Raw genomic sequence first — 21,693 nt, forward strand, 5'->3', positions numbered from 1 at the left:
ATGGGATTTCTGTTGTACAGTGTTATATTTGGTTAAGTAGATTCTAAAGCTCACAGGATATCTCAGGCTACTTTCCATTTTTCCCATCCGCATTTTATATACCTTTCCCACAAACCACATCAAACTCAGACAACGTCGCTCCATTTTTAAAGTTAATGGAATCTGTTTTTTTGTTTATTGTTATACTGCACATATACCAGCAGTCTGTGCTTGGGAATTAAGAACAGCATGTAAAATGTTTCATAACTTGTCTTGCAATGGAACAACAACATCTCAACATTGGGGTCACTGTGAAGAGACTATTGTCCAATAATAAAATACCAAGTCTATACTTTTTTATTTCTGTAAAACAGTAAAAAGAACAATGAACAGTAACTTTTTTTGCCAAACCCCTCACAGCTTCTGCACTGACCAGGCTTCGTGTCTGCTTAGCAAACATCTGTCTAAATATTTCTAAAGAAAACATTTTATATATAGCTAACAAAAAGGGAAATAAACTATGTGTTATAATAATTTTTAAAAAGCTAGTTAGCATCAAAGAATTACAATGTAATTTATGTGAAGAGAACACATAGCTTACTTGGTTTACAATTGAAAACGTGTTCAAGCAGAAGCGTTCCAAAATGTAGGATTATTTATTTTGTATAAATATAAAACAGACTGAAATAAACATAATAGAGAGATATTATACTGCACTATCAAGCTTAATTTCAGGGGATAAAATAATTGTCGTTCAGAAATCTGTTTATTTCCTAAAGTGCTTTGAGCATGAGTCTCCTAAGAAAAAAAAAAAATCTAAATCTTCTGGCATTAGTTTCTTTTTTTTTTTTTTTTTTTGTTTAACATTTTTTGGAAGCTCAAACTGAATCATTGTGCCAATTTAAACATCACACATATATTCTCCTTTGAATAAAATTCAGTATTAAAAGAATGTGAATAAAATGACCTGCTGGATTTTGGTTAATTGCAAAAAATAAAAACAAAAACAACACACACACAAAAAAAAAAACCCCACCTTGGATAGCACTGTGTCTTTAGTGCTTGATTAATATAAATGTTTATTAGTCCAACTAGAAAAAAATGCTTAAATACAGTGTAAGGGCAGCTGATTTGTACACAAAGTGTTGCTACTTAAAGCATCTAAACAGGTTCATTTACAAAACAACAGACACTCAAATCTTATTTGATAGTTTCAGTATACTTTACAGTACAAGAACAAATAAATAAATTAATCCTGAAAACTATTGTATTCTGTAAAGGCCTTTTTTATTTTTTCACATTAGGGCCCCCTCTTCTGTTCACAAACAGAATAAAGACACTTAATCACCAGCTGGAATGCCCATTTAAAAAAAAAAAAAAAAAATACAAGGCTCTTGATACACACAGTATATGTTACAGGGTTTATTTTTAAAAGACAACACCATTTCCATTGTAATATTTCATAGTCTGGCAATTCAATTTGTAGAGTATATGCAATATATATATATATATATATATATATATATATATATATATATATATATATATGTACGGTGTATACCACAACACACACTTTGTGTTGTAAAATATGAAACACATTTTATAAATTACGAAAAGAATTTTAAAATAAAATTATTAAATTTGTTAAAAAATGTACACTATTTAAATATACACAATTTCAATTACAATGTATAATACATATATAACATTTACTGCTGCAGGACAATTACAGAGATGTCTTCACAACCCGTAATTATCAGAAAAAAAAAAAAAAAAAAAAAACCAAAAAAACACAACATTTAATTAATTTATTTGCTGCTTCGTGTTGCAATAGCTTCGCGTATTTGCCTATCCAGCTCACTGATAATACGGTCTTCGTGAGTATACACCCCTGTCCTTAGAAGGGTGTCCCTTTCCTCTATTAGCCTGCTTAGATAGTCATCCAGGGTTTCGTTCAGAAGCTGGATGTGGTGTCCATCTGTTCTCCCTGTTGCAGTCTCTCTCTCATCCTGTGACTGTTTTTTGTCTTCCTGCTGCCTTAACCTGACAAACAAAGAAGCAGCAATTTACCACCCAGAAGTTTGGTCAACGTGAGCTTGATGCATTCTTTGTTATGAAACTTACAGTTTACAACTAGGTATAAGCTTTTATTATGGTACGGTCGTTTGCGTGATGAACAAATACAATGTAATGTTTTATTACTGCCTATTGTTTGTTAAGTATAATATTAGTGAATGACTGATTGTAGATCATTCATTATTAACTGTTCTTTCACCAGTCCAGCACCGTGGCTTCAGTTTTGGATTCCATGAATCATATGTGTGCATTGTACCAAGAAAGAATTGAAGGCAGTTCTGTTGAAACACATTTTCTCTCTCTCTCTCAAAATATTATTGGACTGTATGATTGATGTTATAGAATAAAAAGTTATTATTCTTAGTATAGTAGATCACATAATTTAGCACGCATGGTAAACACATAAATATGATGGCTGGTACCAGTCTGACATATGGTGTTAAACTAAACTTGGTGCTTTGCATGTTGCAAGTTACAGGCTCGGGACAGGCTCAAAAAGTCATGGTGTCTAAATCACCATTACATGCTGCCTTCATTTATTTTTAAAAAGCCTTATCACTGTAAGGAAGATTGTAATACTTTTCACTTCTAAGTCATTTATTATATTAACATCAATCCCAGAAAAATATTTAGCCTTTCTCTCAGGAAATATATATATATATCTATATCTATATATATATATATAGATAGATATATATATATTATATATATATATATATATATATATATATATATATATATATATATATATATATATATATATATATATATATACATACACACAGGTAGTCCTCACATTTACGACACAATTGGTTCCTGAAAGTCGCGTTGTAAGTCGAAGCATAATGTTAGAAATTGGGGTTACGTTCCTGACTCTTCAGCCAGATAATAGTTTTACAAAAATGACCCGTTATATTGTACTTATGCAAATATTTATTTAACTCTTTACACTCAGCCCGATGATTACGTACATATTACTCAGACACCTACCTGGCTTGTTGAAAAAGTACAGACTCAGGGCTTTCCAATGACGTATTCAGTGTGCGTATGTGGAACTCCTAGCAGGAAATACGATCGCCTGAAGTTAAGCCCCTCATCATGTGACAAAGTTCACAGTTTAGGCTTGTTTTGAGTCAATTGCTCTTGTCAGTCATTTTTAAGGGCAAAAAAAAAAAAAAAGAAACATGCATAAATAAAAAAAAAAAAAAAAAAAAATATGACTAAGTCAGGGTGACCACAACAGGTAGAGCGGTTCGGACACCGAGCTGTGCACATGACGCATGGCTCGGGTCTTGCCGTGTAGTAAATGCCGTATCGATGTCGTAAGTCGAGGATCGTCTGTAAATGTCTGTGTGTGTGTGCGTTTCTATATATATAAATAAACACACACACAAACACGCACAGTGCCTACAGAAAGTCTACACACCCTTTCAAAATTTTCACCTTTTGTTGCCTTTTAGCGTGGAATTAAAAAAAAAAAATAATAAAAAAAAGTATCTACACATCCTGTCCCACAACTTCCAAGTGAAAAAAGATATCCTAGAAATTTGTAGAAAATTAATTAAATAAAAAGTGAAATAGCTTGGTTGGGTAAGTGTCCACCCCCCTTGTAATAGCAATCCTAAATTAGCTCAGGTGTAACCAATCACCTTCAAAATCACACATCAAGTTAAATGGCCTCCACCTGTGTTATTGTAGTGATTCACATGATTTCAGGATAAATTCAGCAGTTCCTGTAGGTTCCCTCTGCTGGGTAGTGCATTTCAAAGCAGACTCAACCATGAGCACCAGGTGCTTTCAAAAGAACTCCGGGACAAAGTAGTTGAAAGTCACAGATCTGGGGATGGGTACATTAAAAACAAAAAAAACAAAAACAACACACACATCAAAGGCTTTGAATATCCCTTGCAGCACGGTCAAGACGATTACTAAGAACCGGAAGGTGTATGGCACCACCAAGACCCTACCTAGATCAGGCCGTCCCTCCAAACTGGATGACCAAGCAAGAAGGAGACTGATCAGGAGAGGCTACCAAGAGGCCAATGGCAACTTTGCAAGAGCTACAGGCTTTTATGGCCGACTGGTCAAAGGGTGCATGTGACAATAATATCCCAAGCACTCCACAAATCTGGCCTGTATGGTAGAGTGGCAAAAAGGAAGCCATTACTCAAGAAAGCCCACCTTGAATCCCGTTTGAAGTATGCAAAAAAAACACTCAGGCACTCACACTATGTAGCCATGTGGCAAAAAGTTTTGTGGTCTGATGAAATTAAAATGGAACTTTGTGGCCTAAACGCAAAGCATTATGTTTGTTGCAAACACAACACAGCGCCTCACCCAAAGAACACCATCCCTTCTGTGAAGCATGGTGGTGGCAGCATCATGCTATGGGGATGTTTCTCATTGGCAGGGACTGGGGCATTTGTCAGGATAGAAGGGAAAATGAATGGAAAACAAAGTACAGAGAAGTCCTTGAGGAAAACTTGCTGCCCTCTGCAAGAAAGCTGAAACAGGGACAGAAGTTCACCTTTCAGCATGACAACGACCCAAAGCACACAGCCACTCCAATGTTGCTTTGGTTAAGGAACAAAAAAGGTAAATGTTCTTGAGTGGCCCAGTCAGAGCCCCGACCTAAATCCAATTGAAAATTTGTGGCATGACTGGAAGATTGCTGTCCATCAATGATCCCCAAGGAACTTGACAGAGCTTGAACAGTTTTGTAAAGAAGAACAGTCAAATATTGTCAAATCTAGGTGTGCAAAGTTGGCAGAGACCTATCCCAACAGACTCACAGCTGTAATTGCTGCCAAAAGGTGCTTCCACCAAGTATTAACTCAGAGGGGTGGAGACTTATCCAATTATGATCTTTCAGTTTTGTATTTTTAATATATAGTTTTTTTCTCAATACATTTTTACCCCTTAACAGTGTGGAGTATAGTGTGTAGATAAGTGGAAAAAAATCCTCATTTAAATGCATGACACTGACACAACAAAATGTGAAAAAAGTTCTAGGGTGTGTAGACTTTCCATAAGCACTGTATATAATACACACACATAGAGTAGTCCGTCACGTATCCGACTGTGGTGGGACCAGAATAAGGGCGGATATGTAAAGGCAGATAAATGAATCTGAGTTTAAATACCATTATAGACAGCTGTAACAATGACTATATTCACGCAATTATTGTTTTGAGATTCAGCTTTTATTAGGGAGCTCCCCTAAATCCCTTGTTTAGAAAGATACAGGGTATCAATGCTTGTGAGAGGGTAGTCGCCTGCTATGTGGCTGCGTGCATTAGCTGTTGAGTGACAGGCAGGAGATCGAGACGGAAGTTGAAGTTCACACACCCCGCAGGTGAACAGGATTTAAAATTTACATATCAACATACTGAACAGCTCACTTGACACTACCAGCAATGGCAGCACATGGAGCACATACAACACAGTGTATGAAATATTTGGTAGGATCTACAATCTCTGAACCTCAATAATAAAACATAGCTGAAGAGACTGATCATGGCGGATATGCAATGGATTACTGTACATATATAAACTTTTTTACTGAATGCCTTTCATTGACTGTACCTGTTCAGTTCATTTCTGATCTCCAGCAGCTCCTGCCTCTCTGTTTTAACAACATCCTTCTCCTCAGTTGCCAGGTACCGAAGTCTCATGTGCTCAAGCTCCTGCTGCTGCTGCTTCAGGCAAGCCATGGCATTTTCCTGCTCTCTCTGGGACACAAAAAGAAGCCAAAGACCAACTAAAGAAAAGCTTAGTGGGCCTATACCATAGATTTGGCATCATTCTGGAAATGTTAACTGTAAACTATTGTTATATCAGTTACATTTATTAATGCAAATTGCAGTTGTTGAAATATAATTACTGTATGACGTGAGCAAGAATTATATAGACCATTAAATTGTCAGGCAAAATTTGGCAGTTATTTCAGAAAAAACATGAAACAGGAGGTATTTAGGATTTGTATTTAGCGTTGTCTTTAGAAACTTTCACAGTGCTTAATAATATGTTATACATTCTAGGGAATGTCTGCGTTTATAAAGTATTTGAAAATATATATTTTTTTTAAACCCTTCTACAAAATGCCCATGTACTGTACACAGTGGTGTGGCCATTTATATTTCTCTTTTGCATTAGGGGTGCTATGATTAAATCGGAAATTGATTTTTCGATCGATTAAATTCCTCATTATATTCATCAATATAAATACTGGATAATCCCTTCAATAATTACATTTTTGTAATGCGCATTGTTAATCGCATTATTTATGTTAGCAACGAAAAGTGCACCGAACGCCCTGCCTTGCTATTTACAGAATTTCTGCAGTGGGCGTGCTCTTCTTCTCCTGCTCATGTTATCTAGCATCTGATTTGCTGGTCCCATCCTATCTGCGAATCAGTTTTGAAAATGCTTTGAAAGTACAACCCCCTGTGTGTATTTGATGTTAAAAAAAAAAAAAAAAAAGTCTTGAATCCCAAGCAGGATGACAGGCTTGTATTACTGGCAAACAGCCTGTAAATAAATTATGCACACTGAAGAAAACTATTGTATGTAGTTTATAGTATGCACTTCTTTAGAGTTTCAAAATTAACTGTTATATAATGAATTTTTAACAATATTCAGTAACAAACAGCTTGACCTTCAGCAGGAATGAATGTTGTGGTAAGTAAATTCATTTATTATTAATATTATTAGAAGGAAGGTTAGTGGTACAGTGTTAACAAGATGCAAAGCGTGACACTGCAGCTGTCACTGAATAAAAAAAAAAAGACGGTTCATAAACTCATGTCTAGTCTATATGGATTACATTCCAAAGTACTGTAATCAGTTTAGAATAAATATTTTATTAACACCGTTGTAGTATGTTAAACTTGCTTTAGGCTTGCTGCGAATGCTGTTGTGTTTTTTTGTTTGTTTTTTTCTTCTGACGCTACCCAGGTGTACTTACCCCTCGCATTCAATTGTTGTGCGCAAATTTTTACTTAACTGCAATGCTATTAAAATCATCACGTCGGGGGGGAGAGGACTTAAGTGAAATGTATGTGGGGGGTACAATCATCAATACTGTTGCTATTTTGAGGCTTAACTGACAGCCCTATTTTTATAAGTGAGAAATAGTCTTCCTTGTACAATGCAATAAAACAGAACATTAACCCCACAGGGGAAACAACCAAGATAGCAATCTGTTAAATGAATAAGTGTCTGTTAGTGATTGCAGTCTATAAATTGAGAGGGCAGCTGTAAACATGCACACATTAGACTAAACATTAACCACAAACACACTCTCCCACAACTGTGGGAAGAACTAGAGACTGAACTCAAATACAGTTTTCTGAAAAGAACTGAAGACCAACAGGTCAGCAGGAGGGTCTGGAAGATTTCAAGACACACTTTTCACCCAGGAGAAAACAAAAAAAAAAACACTTATAGAAGGCCAAATTAGCTGCAAATGAATCAGTTTAATTATGTCTAGTGGTTTACAAGCAGGCCTGACAAGACAGCATGACTGTTAGCCAGGAACGTCTGCATTGTTTAGAATGTAGTGAAGCAACCTCTATAGTCCTCATTGGAAAGGTATTCTACAAAGTTATGGTTTATGTATGATTTCATGTACTGCATCCCCTTCTGCACCTGCCACAAACCATAAAAGTTGTGTGTCGCTTTAACCAGAAAATGTATGTTAGTAATATACATACCCACAAAGAATATAAATAAGAAATGAGCAAGCTTGGGCTATTTTCTGTAGTATCATCTGCATATATAATCATATACTGTCCATGAATTTTTTATAAAAAAAAAACTCAGGCTATAACCTTAAATTAAAAGACAAAAACCATGCAGAAGTAGGTCACCAATTTTTAAAACTTCAATAATTTGCGGTAAAGACTCGGGATATAGAAGTACTATCGCAAGTCAGAACTTGTGAATAAGTATGCCACCTAGATTTTCAGTAGATTAGAGTACTTGAATGTCCATACTGTAACAAGACTTGCATATTAAAAATTACTGGACTTTGCCATCTCTATCAAATGTACAGCACAACACTGATTTTAAATGTTGCAGAACTCTGACATCATTTAATTTTTTTTTACAGAAACTCAGGAAAGACCAATCCATCATGGGTGATTCTTGAGATACCACAGACCAGGATACCCTTCACTTAGGCATGTTTAAGCCAGGGGGTTGTATTTTTGTAAGTTACTGACTAATAATCCTACTGTGTATGATTCAACAATAAAATAGAAGATGTATTTTCCTATTGTTATGTGGTGGTTGGAGGGTTCTTCCAGGTAATACTGTAACAATAAAAGATAGACAATTAACTATTAAGTGCATCTCAAGAAAAAAAAAAAACATTTTGGGTTATCCTGTATGAAACCAAGAATGATTCGCGTTAAATCAAACTACTGCATCTGTCCTTCACCTTTGACTTTGAGTAATGTGAATTTATTAGTAGAGACTGACTATGTATATTGGGGTATGGATTGATTCTTGTTAGAATGAAAACATTGATCTATTAGTACAGAAGGTTAATTGTAGGTTACAAGTGCTTTTTAAAACTAGGGCTTGTCTATGTAAGGCAATCAAAATGAGGACAGAGCAACACGTCTTCCGTCAGGATTGTAGAGATTCATACTCTACTGCTTATTGAGAATAAACAAATAAAACATAATTAACAAAGCACACTCAGAAGTAAGAGTTAATGCCACCCTAGACCCTCAGATTGTTATACTATATCAATGATGTGTGCTACTGTATATCCTTAGTATGCTTCATCACATTTGAATAAGTAGAATAAGCATGTGACATATGTACATACAGTGATCCCCCTTTATACTGTGGAACTGGTTATAAGGTGGTACGGTCATGGCTCCCATTTGCCCCATAATGCCATTACACTAACACTAGTATTCTTGTTATAAGGCGCAACACACACAGCACAATCTTTTAACTATGGCTCCCAACTACATCGTTATAAAGGGGGAGCACTGTACATCCGGTCGTGTCACTAAAATTGCAAATGAGGTCCCATTGTTTTTATCAGACAGCATCTGTAAACATTATAACTCTCGACCATGCTAGACTATATGGTAGCCATTTGTACCAGTTCTTGCATCAGCTTGTACTTGCACTGAACTGCTCCATACCTTGCTGCATTCAACTACTACTCTTACCTATAACTACTTACCATATCTTGTATTTGATGTTACTCTTATAAGTAAATGTACTCACATTTTCTGTAATTGCTCTTTTATTTGAAATCATTATCATCCATTTATCGTACTGACTATGTGTTCTTACTGGACTTTACTCATATAATCAGGCAGTTACTGTAAGGTTCAACTGTTCTTAGTCAAATTCACTCTTACTTATAAAAGTTACTGTATGCCTTATTTTGCTCTTACTTGAATTGATTTTATTGTGCTTTCTTTACTGATCTTATCCATTACGATATTCTGTAATGTGATATTTTATAATGTGATAAGCTGCAATGTTGTATTTTATAATGCAATACATTGTACTGTGATAACTTGTAACAATTGTAAGTTGCCCTGGATAAGGGCATCTGCTAATAAATAAATAAAAATAAATAAATAAATAAAGTTTGCAAAGTAACTACTACTATTCCTGACATGCATTAATGTTCCCATTCAATGTATCTGTACCAGACACAAAGAGTGAGAGTGGAATGTACAAAGCAGGCAATAAAAATGCACCAATGGGACACATGCTTTGGTGCAGAATGTATTTTCCACAAGAAAAAGCTCCTATACAGTAAAAAGCCATTCTGGAGCTGAACTGAAAACAGTTACGTTCATGTCTACTCCTGGAGATGTGTTGTATAAATATGTTACAGATTTATAACCATATTTCACCTTTAGTTATGGACACCTCTGTTTAAAAAAAAAAAAAAAAAAAAAAAAAACTCTGACTTTGGCACATTCCCTAAAACATTAGGTTTAGGCTTTCCAGCTGGATTTTGTCATTGTGCTTTCTTTACTGATCTTATCCATTACGATATTCTGTAATGTGATATTTTATAATGTGATAAGCTGCAATGTTGTATTTTATAATGCAATACATTGTACTGTGATAACTTGTAACAATTGTAAGTTGCCCTGGATAAGGGCATCTGCTAATAAATAAATAAATAAATAAATAAATAAAGTTTGCAAAGTAACTACTACTATTCCTGACATGCATTAATGTTCCCATTCAATGTATCTGTACCAGACACAAAGAGTGAGAGTGGAATGTACAAAGCAGGCAATAAAAATGCACCAATGGGACACATGCTTTGGTGCAGAATGTATTTTCCACAAGAAAAAGCTCCTATACAGTAAAAAGCCATTCTGGAGCTGAACTGAAAACAGTTACGTTCATGTCTACTCCTGGAGATGTGTTGTATAAATATGTTACAGATTTATAACCATATTTCACCTTTAGTTATGGACACCTCTGTTTAAAAAAAAAAAAAAAAAAAAAAAGACTTTGGCACATTCCCTAAAACATTAGGTTTAGGCTTTCCAGCTGGATTTTGTCATTAACAGTTATTAACAATCTTTGATAGAGCTTTCAGCGTTTAATCCTCACTACACAAATGTTGCCAGTCCTCCAGTAGGATTTAAAGTGACAAATTGCTAGAAGACACACCTACAGCTATTAAATACAAACAGCTCATACCCACACCCTGTTAAAATCAAGGAATATGCATCAAAATGTACTTTACACAAAAACACACTGTTGTGCTTGTGTGTAACCTAAAACAGATGACTACTTACAAAGAAGCTTATCCTAAGAATGTTCTAAAATATTTTTTAAACAGTTCAGTACTTTAAAATTGAAGAAGTACCTTGCAAAATAAAGGATTGATATTTAGGTACAAAAGCTCAGACATTTTTTCTTCACTAATTGCTACAAAAAACAAAATTCCATTTGAAAAACAAATGCATGCTTACCACAATGTGTGCGTCTTTCATTTGAAAACGTAGACCTATTAAGAGAGGACAACAAGTGTTATGGTAGGTAAAATGTGCTGTAATTATTTTAAGTTATTTTTTTTTTTTTTGCTTCGGGTCAAAATAATATGCACATTGTAGTTTACAATACCTGTTTTAGTCTTGCAAGTTCCTTCAACGCTCGTCCCCACTGTTGCTTATAATGCAGCTTAAGCTTTGTTGAAGATTCCAACTTTCTTTCCAGTTCCACCTTAAAAAGCAAATACATCAAATAAATGAAAAGTAGTAACAGCATCTCAGTGTTCACAGTTATAGAAAGATGATATATACAAAAAGTCTGGCTCAGACAACGTTTATCTGTTCTAAAGCACAATATGGTTTCAAGCTGTTATGTCACTCCATGTAAATATTATGGCAGATGAACATTTTCTTTCTTAAAATATGACCTTATTTTTTATTACCTAGAAGTCTACCCACAGGCAAGTCTTAAACTTTGGACATCCAAAATAAATTATTTTCCTCCAAAAATCTTCATTCTTTCAAATTCTAATTTGTCAATGACATTACAGTAAATGCTTTTTAAAGTCTATTTAAATATAAATTATTCTTAATAAAAGCCAGCCTCAGCTATTTTAAGAACAAAGGGCGATAGCAACAATTAAACAGTTTTTGTTCCCTGTTGGGATTCTGCAACTTGCACATATTAGTAATTATAAACATATCAGGTTTTTTGTTTTTATACAGCACCTCCATCAGGGAAGATTGATAACTCTAAACATCGAACTTCAAGCACTTGGTACACTGTACCTATTGAAACTGGGATAAAAATGAACTGTAGCCTCAAGACCACATGGGTGGCTGGGGGTTGCCCTCTCCAGTGAGTCGGAATGGTGTCCTCCTTGAAGAGTAACTGACAATAACACTATTGACCATGGAGCCAGCTGCTGGAGCAGCCATCCAACAGCAACACAACCCTCACATAGGAGGAGATGATGGTGACGGGAAATCTATAACCCTAAGTGGTTTACAGGGTTAAACAAAACCCTGAAGCCTTATCACTGCACAAAACCCAATTCTCATTAATCATATGATCTACATATGGGACTTATATCTCGCTCTACTAAGTAGGCAATTTCTGAAATACACAAAATGAAAAAAAAAAACACAACATATTACAGAAAAGTATTTAGAAATGATGTCTTGGGCAACCACCAAGTCCTAAAGTTAGCACCTAACCTAAATCTAAAACACAGTATCAACTCTAAATCAATAAATCAATAAAATATATTAGTAATAAAATAACTAATATAACCAATTGGCCTGGTCTGTTTGGAAATGTCTTGCATTAAGTCTGGGAATGTGGAAAAATGTCCTGGTATGACTGCTTTTATATTAAATCACTAATGGATATTTAGCATACCTTTAAAATGACAGAAAATTATTAGGTAGATGTAGACCAGCCAAATTCTGCACTGGTGCAAGGCAAAGGATAAATGAGCACAATAATTATTTAATCTTACAAAATTGCCAACAATAAGGCAAGAACTGCAATTTCCTTCCTTTAATAAAGCTCAATCTTTGCATATAAAAGTTGCATTTACACTTCCCATTCATAAACGTACCAGTACAACTACCAACTATTTATAATGTGAAGTCAATGGAGTCTGACTGAACTAAAGCTTGGAAAAAGCTTAAAATAAGTTTTATTTAAATTCTATCTTGCTTGGTATGGGCTGCAAGTTGGAAAAACATTTTTTTTTTGTGAAAAGATTATTTCTGTCGATTTAAAAAAAAAAACCAAAAAAAACCAAACAAACACTATGGATCAAAGAAAATGGTCTCCTACTTTTTCCAGATTGAGCAGATTAATTTCAGATTGAAGTCGGACTTCTGGTTTGGTACTCTGCTGGTCCTTGAACTGAAGGAAGTTCTTCTCTAGCAGCCTGCAGTTGTATTCTGCATCTTGAAGATAGATGAAAAAAAAAAAAGCATACAAATTATACAATGACGAAAAACAAACAACATGCAAATGCATTTTAAAATAACCATCAAGTTATAAAAATCGAATTCCCAGTGTCTTGTGGTAGGTTACTAGAGTACCCAATCAGCATGTGGCGTATTTTAAATAAATAAAAATAAAGGGGGAATTAAGTAGCTCAATAAAATGACAACCACACCACCCGCCCTAAACTATTTTAAAATTAATTTCACAGACTTAAATACAGTAAACAGGGTTACCAGTATACCAATGAATATGTGTTCTATTCACTAGAGAAATAAGTGCTGCAGTCAAATTTCTAAGCAGTATTACATATCTTGGCTATTTTTTTCGCAACCCCTATGGATAAACAATGCTGTAAATCTCACTGGATACAGTGACAGAAAGATAAATACACTAGATAGGTAAAGAAACACAAATTATAACATTTTTATAGGAAACAGCTTAATGTGACCACTGCCATACACTGGCATACCCATTAGAAAGGTTTTTCAGGCTATTATCTGACATTAAGCAGATGCTGCAAAAATCTTGCAAACAAGAAATGGGAATATAGGGCACAGGGCGAGTGCACAAAGTCCATCATTGAGAGTACAGATAGATTGGGCTCTGGTTAGCAAATGGAAGAAACAGGTCTTTGTTTACATGTTCCTGACACAAGGAGTAATGATATAAAGCATCTTGCCTCTAGTTTTCCTCAGCGCAGTGCATTATTTAACTCTCAAGCCTTGACAAAAGCGATTTATACTGCGCACTAATTCAGATATATAAATAAGAAAATATAAGAAAAACAACACCACAGAATTTTAATATGGTATCCATTAAGGATACATTAGTAAGTGTATTGTAAACACGTGGCCTTTCTTCTGTATTATCTAGTCAAGGAAATGGATAATGATTTATTATTTGACGGAAAATGCATTAACAATTTAAAAGGGTTAATTCCTGCAAGTAAGAGTTAAATGCTAGCAACCTTAGAACTTAATTATTCAATATGGACATTGCTGAAAAAAAAGACAGGAACATGAAACATCTACAATACAGGAGCATAACATAGCACTTACTCTTACCTTAGTGTAAAAAAACCCAAACAAAAAACATAAGTATGTTAGTCATAAAGAAAGAAAAAAATCTTACTAATGCATTTTCTCAGTGCAAATTTTATACTATGGGCTGTGACAATTTTGAAATTCCCACACTACGGTCAAAGAATCATTCACTGATGAACCAGAGAACAGACACCAAACAACCTTGGATATGAACCTTGTGTAAATTTGTGTTTGCCTTATTTACTTTCTCAGACGATTCTAAGGCTGGAATGCAATTCGAAAAGCAAATTTAACATCTAACAGTACAGTCACTAATCTGAACCACTTGGCCACTTCAGAAAAAAAAAAAAAAATCGGTCCTTACAAGAAATACCTTCTCTACATTAATGATCTGAAGATTTTAAATATCAAGATCTGGAAAAACAAAAACTCTAAAACATCTTTCAATTTAGATCATGTCTGTCAAACCTACAGCGCACATCCAGGTCATTGTTTTACAACAGGGTTACAAGTTTAATGTGCATGTAAACCAGGTGTTAACATAAGTTTCCATATCTTCTTATTAAAAAAAATAAAAAATAAAAAATCTACTCCAAAGCATGTTTTAGTAGAACTGTCAGCTGATCAATGAAAAGTTAATGCTTGCAAATGACGAAAGCAGAAGGATATAATTAAATATTGATGTGAAGAGACTCGTCTGATCCCTGGCATGGGATAAATACAAAAGGTGTGTGTGTGTGTGTGTGTGTGTGTGTGTGTGTGTGTGTGTGTGTGTGTGTGTGTGTGTGTGTGTGTGTGTGTGTGTGTGTGTGGGTAAATATTATAATTTTACTAATGTCCATATAAATTAAGATGATATTTGAACTGTTTTTAAAACAGCAATACAGTGGTATATTTGGTGAAATGGTGTACCTATTAAAATCATAATAGAATTTTATTTTGCATAATGACCGTCATATGCTTTTCTTTCCCATTCTATGTGTTTTTTTAAATGGATGGTTTGACATAAAATTACTCTAAACTTACATTGAAGATTCCTGACTGAAGGCTACTTTTCAATAAAATGCCCCTTTAAGTTCAATACTATTAACTTTGTCAAACAAAGCCTTTGATTGATCAATTGCCATATTTAAAATAAAAACTCAAGTACTGAAATCACTGATAATTAATCCATTGAAAACAACCCAAAGTCATAACCCACCCCCTCACAAATGTTATCTGATGCTGTCCTAACCCCAGAGTCAATAGTTCACCTCATGGACTTTCACATATTGACCCAGTGCGGAGGCAATGCAGTGCCATCATCACCAACCTGCTGTTGCAGGCGGTGCCTGTCCTCTTCCAGCTGTTTGACCTTTAACCTCTCAAGCTCCACTTGGTGGACACAGTCTTCTCGGACACAGCGGCTGTTGTCCTGCAGCTCTCGCAGGCTACGCTGATGGTCAGCCTGCATCTCCTTTCTCAGTCTCTGTAGCTTCAGTCACAAACAAGGGGTTTTCAATGGTCACTCTACTGCATAAATCACACACCAAGCAGAGTATACCACACCAGTTCCAACACAGATTTACACTACTATTTACCCAACTTCTATCCCCCTACCCCCTAAAAACACATTATATTAACAAATATAAATTTGAAAAGAAACATGTTATTAACCAACGATTGCTATCAGCCAATTCCATTTCTAGCAAATTATTATGGTCAGTAAACGCATATATCACAGAGATAAGACCTCATTTACTACCTCTATTACAAAAGGATTTGCAATAGTGCACTACATATTTCAATGGTGTTGTTTAGTTTGAACAATTTGAACTTTATTTTCTAAGTACTGAAGCACACATTAGGAATCCGGGTGGTCACATTTTTAAAATAAAGAAACCTTTATATTCTGGCAAACATTTCAAATATATTTTGTATTATAAGTATTTGACTTTCTTTTGTTTCTAAAAAGTTTTTTTTAAAAAAAAACAAACATGTTTCAATGGGTACACATTGCAATGCGTGTCAAGTATGGTAAAAGGAAACTTAGTTTCTCTCTACTTAAAATCACTCCACCCAACCCTTTGCAGAAAGATATTTATAAAATTTTTACGATTTCAAATGGTGTTACAACAATATATATAATATATATATATTATTATATATATATATATATATATATATATATATATATATATATATATATATATACAACAATCCCAGATTAGTTACTGAATAATTCACTCTTGTTTATTTCAGAATAATCTAAATATTAAGAAATGCATACAGCCTTTTCAACCCTGTAAACAATGAGGTCCCCATATTCAGGTGGTCAGATTTACAACACATGATGACTTATTACTGCAGGCAGAGCAAGTTGCCTGGATAGGAAAGGAGTCACCCCCTTTTAAAAAACAGAAATGAAATCAAGCTCACCTCCATCTCAGAAAAGGCCAGTTTTCTTTTCTCTCTTTTCCAGATCTGCCAGGGTTTTCTGAAGCTGCTCCTCCAGTATAGAATACTCAGATACCTGCCACAAACAACTGTGGTTAAACTCTCCTTTACAGATCAGTACAGTTAGATAAGCAAAACAAAGAGTCAATGGTAATTCACATGTTTAAGATTTTGAAAAAAAAAACCAGTAACACAACAGCAAACTGTTACATTTCTTTTCTCAACTTAATACAAAAGAATATATTAAAGTTATTCACAACACATACTTGTACCATGGTGAAAACTACAACTACATTAGATTCAGAAAACAAAAGTGGAGCAAAACTGACGGGGGATAGATAGATAAATAAACGTATTTATTTATTAACAGTCTTCACAGTTTTGCCAATACTTACTTTTTTCATCACAAAGGCTTCCCTTTCCTTATCCCTTTTCTTCTACTCCCCTGCCAGGGCTGGCATGTGTGTGAGTTCCTTCTGTTTTAACTGTTAAAGAATGCAACCACTTATACTTAGCTGTGTCATAAAAGTCTTGTGACAGATTGTGTACTGCAAGACTGAATTACAGGTCCACTTACATGAATCAGAACACCTGTACCCTAATAAGCCAAAAAAAAAAATCTATATCTACCATCTTACTACATGATAATATAAATGTATTGTAAACAGTCCTCTAATAATTTTTTGGTTTTATTTATTTTATTTTTTTACTTAATATGATACCATAATCTTGATAGTTTAGGAATATGCCTATGAAACAACAATGTAAACATGAAATACATACCTTAAAATTACCAGTATAAAAGCAATTTTATATATACTGCTTAGAACGGGCGAGTTTGTGTTAACGTGATTCACCTGCAATAAGCAATGGATGGTATAAACTCCCACACAATAACCTGACAGTCATACTGTCCCCCAATCACCAGTACAGTAATCAAAACAAACAAGTGTGTATGCAGATAAATCTTTACTAAGGACAGTCATTACTTTAATAAAAAAAAGGAGGTATTAATATCTATGAACGTAATTTAAAAAAAAAAAAAAAGCATTGTGTATCTGACTGTGATGGGACCAGAGTAAGGGTGGATATGTAAAAAGGCGGATAAATGAATCCTGTTTTAAATACCATTATACACAGCTGTAACAATTACTGTACTATATTATTGCTTTGATTTTCAGCTTTTATTAATTAAGGAACTCCCCTAAATCCTTTGGTTAAGAAAGATACAGGGTATTAATGCTTGTGACAGAGTGAAAACTATGATAGGGTGGGTGTGTGCATTCACTGCTGAGTGACAGGCAGGAGATGGAGTAGGATGTTGAGAATGTACTGTAGTATATTTGTAGCTGATTTTAAAAAGAAGTCAACACACAAATGGCTTCTGATTTGTTGAAATGTGTATTCAAAATGGTATATCAGATTAGCATGAATATGTAATCTGACAAACTATTCTCTATTAATAGTTTGTGCGAAATAATGCATAATTTGATGTCTTAATAAATTAAGTATTTACTGCAGTATTAATCAAATCTCAGGCTATTGGTGAAATGTTTATTGTGCTGTTCCATCAATGACACCCCATCCCACACACACACACACAAAAAAACAGCGTATTGGAAAATATCAGCTCTACACTACTGCCATCTAGTGGACATTCCCCAACAAGGTTAATTTTGACAGTTGTCTAGAACAGTGGTTCCCAAACTGGTCCTGGGGACCCACTGTGTCTGCTGGTTTTCACTCCAACTGAGCTCTCAATTACTTAACTAGACCCTTAATTTAATTGACAATTTGCTGAATTAGACCTTTTTAATTGTTTTCAGCTCTTAACAGCTGCATATTTCAAGTTAGCTAGTTGGAATGAAAACCAGCAGACACAGTGGGTCCCCAGGACCGGAGTTGGGAACCACTGGTCTAGAACAAATTGTAATTATCAATGCAGAATACTACTGGTCACACTTCACTCCAGCTGGAGTCAAGATGTCTAGTGGTCAGCATGGTCACTGATCTCATGGCAGGTTTATTCAACATCAGTAGAGAACCTACAGATAACAACACAACCCAAGTGGCTCATTTCAGAGCATTTCCACCATTTAGTCAAAAACACAAAAGCTCTTGTACAGGCAGCTACAGTGCCTATAGGAAGTATTCAACCCCTTGGATGTTTTCACAGTTTGTTGTGTTACAACCTGAAACATTGATGCATTTAAATGGAATTTTCCCCCTTTGATTTACACAACCTACTCAACACTTTCAATGTGTGAAAAAATGGGGGGGGGGGGGGGGGGGGGGGGGGGGGGTGAAAAAACAAATCAATTAAAAATAAAAACCTGAAAAGTCTTCATTAGATAAGTATTCACCCCCTTTGCTATGACACTCCTAAATAAGGTCAGGTACAACCAATTGTCTTCAGAATTCACACAATGAGTTAAATGGAGTCCATCTGTGTGCAATAAAAGTGGTTCACATGATTTCAGATTAAATACACCTGTCACTGTAAGATATTATCATGAAGACCAAGGAGCTTTAAAAAATAAGTCTGGGGTAAAGTTGTGGAAAGGCACAGGTCAGGGGAGGGGTATAATAAGATTTCAAAGGCATTGAATATCCCTTGGAGCACAGTCAAATCAATCATTAAGAAGCGGAAACTATACGGCACCACCCAGAATCTGTTTAGAGCAGGCCGTCCTCCAAAACTGAGCAGCCGGGTCAGAGAAGCCATGAAGACGCCAATGACAACTGTGAAAGACCTACAGCTTTCCATGACTGAGATGGGTGAAACTGTCCATGTGTCAACAATAGCTTGTACTCCACAAATCTGGCATGTATGGAACAGTGGCAAGAAGTAATCCATTTCTGAAAAAAGCCATTGTAAAATCCTGCATGGAATTTGGAAAAAAGGTATGTGGGAAACTCTGAAAAGATGTGGCAAAAGATTATGTGGTCCAATGAAACAAAAATTGAACTATTTAGCCAAAATGCAGTGTTATGTCTGTCACAAACCCAACAAAGCAAATCACATCACCCAGGTAACACCATCCCTACTGTGAAGCATTGTGGTGAAGCATGCTATGGGGATGCTTTTCACCAGCACAGACTGGGAAGCTTGTCAGGGTAGAGGGCAAAATGGATGGAGCTAAATACAGGCAAATCCTTGAGGAAAACCTGCATCAGTCTGTAAAAGACCTAAGACTGGGATGGAGATTCACCTTTCAGCAGGACAATGATCCCAAGCACACAGCCAAAACGACACTGGAGTGGCTTAAAAACAAGAAAGTGAATATCCTAGAGTGGCCCAGTCAAGGCTTGGACTTGAATCAGATTGAGAATCTGTGGCAAGACTTGAAGATTGCTGTCCACCAACAATCCCCATCCAACTTGACAGTGCTTGAACAATTTTGCCAAGAAGAATGGGCGAACCCGAGACTCACAGCTGTAATTGCTGCCAAAGGTGGTTCTACCAAGTATTGACTCAGGGGGGTGAATACTTATCTAACCAAGACATTTCAGTTTTTTCTATTTTTCATTAACTATTATAGAAAATGGACACACAACTTTGCATCACCGCTACTACAGCACTACCAAACAGAGAGAATAAAAATGCTTACGTTGTTCTGAAGGATTTGAAACCAGAGGAGTCCCTGGACTGCTGAGAGATTCTGAAGCAGTTTGTTCAGGGTGGTTACTAACCCCATCAGATGCTGCCAAACCAGAAAGACAATAACCAATTACACTACATAGTACTGCATCCCCATGCACCAACTGTTTCAAATGTAAAGAATGGCCTCTTTCAACCAGGAAGACCATGGTATCAAAGGAATTATAGCCAAGTTACAGTAAGGACTAAAATAAATACACAACATACTCCAATCAAAAGTTAAAAAAAAAGTTAGCTCAGATCTGTTATTGCTATAGCCCTTCCAACAATTTCAGTCCAAAATAAATTCATATGTACCGTATTACTAGCCCAACTTAAATTGTCCACGACCAGCGCATAACTTGTTCCACACAAAGGGGACTACTGCATTTTATGTAGGGGATGTTATCTCTTGAGTGACCTTTGCTGTCCATGTCATCTTACTGCATTATTAAATATAATAGCATTGCCTGTAAATGACATTTGCAATCTAATCACAGTTGATAAATGGATACATTGTTACCACTTTTGTAGTTTGATAGTTATCAAAATTCAGAGGGTGCCAGTGTCCTGGAGAAAAAGTAGATCGGTGAAAAAGTGGGTGGCAGTCTACAATTTAAAAGGGGAGGTTCCATTGTTTCTAAGGTTTATGCATAGATCGCTGTACTAGTGCTACATCTGGGGAATTAGTACATCGAGCCCAGGGAATAAGTAGATTGGACATATTAACAAAAAATAAATACTTTTAAATGGATTTTGTAAGTATAAAATTTACATAAATAAGTAGATTGGATGTATTTGACAGTATATCGATAGATAAGAGAATGCTGTAATATACATTAACAATAAATAGATAATTTAAAATGAAGTTTGTAAGTGTAATTTTTTATGTCTGTTTAACAAACGTTATTGCAACTCAAAGTTTTTGATAGATAGTTTAATTCCTGTAGTTCAATACCAACCAAGATAGATGAGAAAGAAAGTATATTTTATTTTATATATATATATATATATATATATATATATATATATATATATATATATATATATATATATATATATATATGTCGTGATACATTCCTAAAGACCTTTGTAAAGGAGTAAGATAAAACTCATTTGATTAGATTTTTTTAGTTTTGTAAACTTTTTTCGTTCATGTTTCTTACATTTTATAACCTACTGTGACTAGTAAGATGTATATAGTAATATATATACCAGAGAGTATATCCACCCCTATCTATATATGATATATCTATATATATATTTATATAGTTTATATATATATATATTATACTATATCATATATATATATATATAATATATGTACTATCTTTCTTAATATAAACAATATACAGAATATATGTCTATTGATGATTTGGTAAAATTAAAGTTAATTTCTAACTGAAACATTGACGTGTAAAGCCTTTTAATAAACAGTAAATAAATCTTTGCGATCACACATCAACTACAGCCTACATCTGACTAACAACAACATTTTTAAATACACACTGGCGGAAAAAGTTGACCAACGTTTAA

The 21,693-nt window shown here is 34.9% G+C and overlaps 1 pseudogene; it reads right to left on the reverse strand.

The window, feature by feature from the left end:
- Nucleotides 1-1,787: 1,787 nt before the first annotated feature.
- Nucleotides 1,788-21,693, reverse strand: part of LOC121316828 — a 42,159-nt pseudogene continuing 22,253 nt past the window's right edge.

Source organism: Polyodon spathula, chromosome 1 (assembly GCF_017654505.1).
Source record: "Polyodon spathula isolate WHYD16114869_AA chromosome 1, ASM1765450v1, whole genome shotgun sequence".
In the NCBI taxonomy this organism is placed as follows: domain Eukaryota; kingdom Metazoa; phylum Chordata; class Actinopteri; order Acipenseriformes; family Polyodontidae; genus Polyodon; species Polyodon spathula.